The following is a 5,000-nucleotide window of genomic DNA, read 5'->3' as shown; positions in this document are numbered from 1 at the left end:
CCATTTTAGTCTTGTAACTCGGCTGATAAGGCCGATTGTTACACTTTTATGGGAGACCGCCTGGGAATACCAGGTGCTGAAAGCTTTTGCCTTTTCTTCACTATTTATATAATATGCTGGCTTTTACGGAGGCTGATCTTTAAATAGCCCACTTTTTGGAGCAGCCCTCGCTTACGGCCATACCGCCACCTGAGAGCGCTAGAGAGCAACAGGAAGTGGTTGGCAGCAGTTGGGAGAGAAAGGCTCTCCTCCATTTTGTGTTTCATTTTGATTTGTTTTTGGCGTTATAAGTTTAATTTGTAAAGTTTTTTTGTTTATTTTTGTAGCTTATTCCTCCCAACAGCACATGCTGTTTGGGGGGAATAGTTTTTTTGTTGTTTAGTGCACGTTTTTTCGTTTGTTTGTTTGAGGAATGGCGGACGGACACACGGCAGCGGACATGGAAACGGCTCGAGGAACACGAATGGTGAATGAAAATGGAACTGAAATAAGGCAACGAGATGAGAATAAAATGGATATTGAACAAAGGAATAACAAGACAAAGAAGGATTACTTGAAAGAAGCTACTGTGAGCGTGGACATTTCAAACGTGAATGCAAGAGCGGAGGATATAATAAAAGCAGTGACGAAAAAGATTGGCAAAGGGAACATTCTGGCGGTAAGACCTAAACAAAACAAGGAGTATGAGGTGACTTTAGAAAACGTGGAAGATGTTGATTTGTTGGTGGATGGATTACAGATAAAGGAAACTATTTGTGAGGTTAAAAGACTGCAAAATAGAGACTATGTTGTCTCGTTCATGCACCTGCCTGTTTACATCGACGATCGTGATATTTTAGATAAATTGGAAGGGTGGGGAGTTACCCCAATATCAGACATTAAGAGACGCGTGTATCCGGGCACAACCATCGAAGATGGTACGAGGTTTGTGAAATCTCGTTTCCCCAAAGCGGTTGCCTCTCTCCCATATAGCACTAGGCTAGATACGGCTGAGGGGTTGCAATATTTTCGGGTGATGCACAGCCATCAGGTTAAAACCTGTCGACTGTGCATGTGCCCTGACCATGTCATGAAAGACTGCCCCGATTTCAAGTGCTTTAAATGCGAGGAGAGAGGACATTTCGCAAGGGATTGTATGGCGGTCAGATGCCCGGATTGCAAAAAAGTGATAAACAAATGCGAGTGCTGGTTTGAGCAGGACGAGACTCTTGAGAACGGGCGGGTGCATGAACGAGACAGCACGACAGAGAGAGACGAGGATGGTACGACATATCTGAGAGAGGAGCGGGTTATAAGTAATAAAAGAGATGAAGAGCAGACAGTGACAGAGAAACCAAGTGAAGATCCTTTACAACTGATGGTGGAAGCAGAGAGAAACGGCATTACTGATGGGACTACAGAGAGCACAGTGGAGGAACGAGTAAACGAGGAGCAGTTAAATTACAACCGGAATATAGAGATTGAAGGAATATCAGAGCAAATGGGACAGGGTGAAGGATCATTGGAACATGTGGATTTATTTGTTGGACTGAGTAACACTTTGGAAGAAGAAGTGGATTCAAACAGTGAAGGAGAAAGAAAAGCAGAAGGAACATCGATTTTATGTAAAAGACGACGTCAACTTAAGGTAAAGCCAAATTTGGATGGAATTAGAAAAAGACCTACCAATAAAGAATCATGGAAGAATAGATATGAACTATTAAAAGACTCAAGCGAAATGAACTAATGAGATGGGGTTTTTAAGCTTTTTTATCTATTTATTTTTGATGGTTTTTAGTTTTGTCACTTTTAATGCCAGAGGACTCTTGGATTTTAACAAATTTGAAAGAGTGAAAGAAATGTTTAAAAATGTGGATATTATTATTTTACAAGAAACAAACTGGAAAGATATGCATATAAATGAACTGAAGAAGAGATGGGATGGGGATATTTTGTATAACAATGAGGACAAGAGGCAAGGCAGAGGAGTGGCATTTTTAATAAGAAAGAATACGGACGTTGTGTGCGATGTAATTTACAAGGATGATGCTGGGAAATGTTTAGGGGTAGAAATGGAATGGGAAAATAGCAAAGTAACTGTGATAAATGTGCATGCGCCTAATGAAGAGAAAGAAAAGAGGTTTTTTTTAAAGTTTTTAAGGACGTTTTTAATGAAATACAAAAATGTTATAGTAATGGGGGATTTTAATACTGTTTTAAGCAAAATTGATATGGCGGATGGAATGGTTTTTAAAACGGATACTGGGAGAAAGGAATTGAAATCATTGATGGAAGATTTTAATTTAGTGGATGTATGGAGAGAGAGGAATGAGAAAAAGAGACAATATTCAAGAAGACAAATGGTGGGGAATTTTATGTGTCAAACTAGAATAGATTTTATCTTGTGCTCAAGGATTTTAGAAGGTTTTATAGATAATGTGAACTATGGGGAGACGAGTTTAAGTGATCACAAGCCAATGTTTATGCAGATGGATTGGAGTTCAATTAAAAGAGGTCCAGGCGTGTGGGTCTTAAATACTGAAATTTTAAAAAGGGAAAGCTATGTTCAAGAGGTTAAAGATATTATTGAAAACGAAATGCTAAATGCAATGTATGTGGAAGATAAAAGATTATGGTGGGAGAATGTAAAGTTTTTAATAAAGCAACACACCATTTGTGTATGTAAATTAATAGAGAAATGTAAAAGGTGCACAGAATATGACATAAGAGAGAATTTAGGGAAAGAATTAGAGCGGGATGATAAGGACATGACAAAGATAAGAGAACTGGAAGACAAACTTAAACAAATGGAGGAGAAAAGATATGAAGCTGCAAGATTAAGGAGTAGAGCTCAATTCCTAGTAGAAGGGGAAAAATGTACAAAGTTTTTCTTTGACTTGGAGAAAAGGAAATGGAGAAGTGGAATGATAAAAGAGGTGAAGGATGAAAATGGAAAAGGAGTTAAAAATAATGCAGATATATTAGAACAAATGAAGAAATACTACGAGAAATTGTTTACATCAGAAGGAGTGGAAGAAGATAGCAAAGAATTGCTTAAGGTGATTGAAACAAAAGTGGAAAAGGAAGACAAAGATATGTGCGATGAAAAGATAAGTGAAGAAGAAATAGAAATAGCTATAAAACAGCTTAATAAGAAAAAGAGTCCAGGGATTGATGGTTTGGGGAGTGAATTTTATTTGGTTTTTAAGGAGGTTTTAACTAGGATTTTAAAAGAGGTGTATGATGAGGTTTTTATGAAAGGACGATTGAATCTAAGGATGAGTATGGGATTAATGAAAGTGATATACAAGAAGAAAGGAGACAAGACAGATTTAAAGAACTATAGACCTTTGACTATGTTAAACACAGATCTTAAAATTTTATCTAAAATTTTAGCAAACAGACTGAAAGAGGTGATGCCAAAGATTATAAAGACCAACCAGGCATATGGAGTAAGAGGAAGAGATATAGCGGACACTACTTTAAGTATTAAGGACATAATAAGCTACATGAAAAAGGAAAATTTGCAGGGATATGTTATAAGTCTTGACTTTGAGAAAGCTTTTGATAGGGTAGAGCATCAGTTTTTATTTGAGGTTTTAAAGAGTTTTGGTTTTGGGAAGAATTTTATTAAATGGATCAAGATTTTATATAAAGGAGTGGTAACAAGAATTAAGTGTAACGGTTTTTTAACTAAGAGTTTTAAACTTACGAGATCAGTAAGACAAGGATGTCCTCTTTCGGCGCTTTTATATACTTTGGTGGCAGAGCCCCTAGGACTAGCAATAGGAAGAGAGAAGAAGGTGAAAGGCATTAAAATTGAAGAAGAGAATAAAGAGAATACAATTTTTCAATATGCTGACGACACAACTTTAATAGTGAAGGATCTGGGGAGTGTAAAAGCGGCAATGGAAGTAGTCCAAAAATTTTGCAGAAAATCAGGGGGGAAGGTAAACGAAGACAAAACTGTTTATATGAGGTTTGGGGGACTCCCAGTTTTAACTGATGTTTTTGTTTTTAATGAGGTTAAAGAAATTAGGATTTTAGGAATTTTAATGGGAGAGGATGACAAGAGATTAAATGATATCATGTGGGAAGGAAGAGTAGGGAATATTGAAAGAAGACTGAATCTGTGGAAACTGAGAACACTATGTCTGAAAGGGAAAGTTTTATTACTTAATGTTTTAATGGTCTCACAGTTGTGGTATGTTTTATATGTTGCAAGTATGCCACTGTGGGTTGAAAAAAGATTGAAGAAATGTTTCATAGAGTTTTTATGGGAGAAGAAGCCACCGAGAATCTCGTATGATACACTTATAGGGGATGTCGAGAAGGGTGGTTTGGGACTTATTGATATTGCACAAAGGAAGAAATGTATGAGGGTTAAGATGGTGAAGAACTTTCTAGATGAAACATTTGAAACTACTTGGAAGAAAACTATGAGGTATTTTTTAAACAAATGTGGGAATCTGAATTTGGGAGAAAGTATATTATGGATGAAAACGAAAAACTGGATGTGGGAAGAATTGCCTGAGTTTTATAAAGAATTGTTAAGTGCCTGGGGAGTTTTTTTAAAACATGTGCAATACAATCCAAAAGGAAGAGAGGATATTTTAAATCAACCATTGTTTTTAAATAAGAACATTATGAATGATGAGAAAGAGTTGTTTTTTAAGAAATGGTGGGAGGTGGGAATTACAAGGGTCAGAGATATTTTGTATGAATTCAAGGAGGGATTCTTACCAGTTCAGTATATTATTGACACTATGGAAGATGCTAAGGAGGAATATACCAGACAAGAGATTACAAAGAAGTACAAAATAATAAAAAATGCCATACCACAAAACTGGATTGAGAAATTCAAAACCATGGAATTGGGGAAACAAGAGAAAGAAGTGTATGCAATGATTGGTGAGAAAATATGTGTTCTTAAGGAATGTACTGTTAAAATGTTTTATGGTGTTTTTAGAGATACAGTTTTTAAGAAACCTAATGTGAATGACTACTGGATGCAGAAACAT

This window comes from Garra rufa, chromosome 2, assembly GCF_049309525.1.
Source record: "Garra rufa chromosome 2, GarRuf1.0, whole genome shotgun sequence".
In the NCBI taxonomy this organism is placed as follows: Eukaryota; Metazoa; Chordata; class Actinopteri; order Cypriniformes; family Cyprinidae; genus Garra; species Garra rufa.
This window is presented reverse-complemented; position numbering follows the sequence as displayed.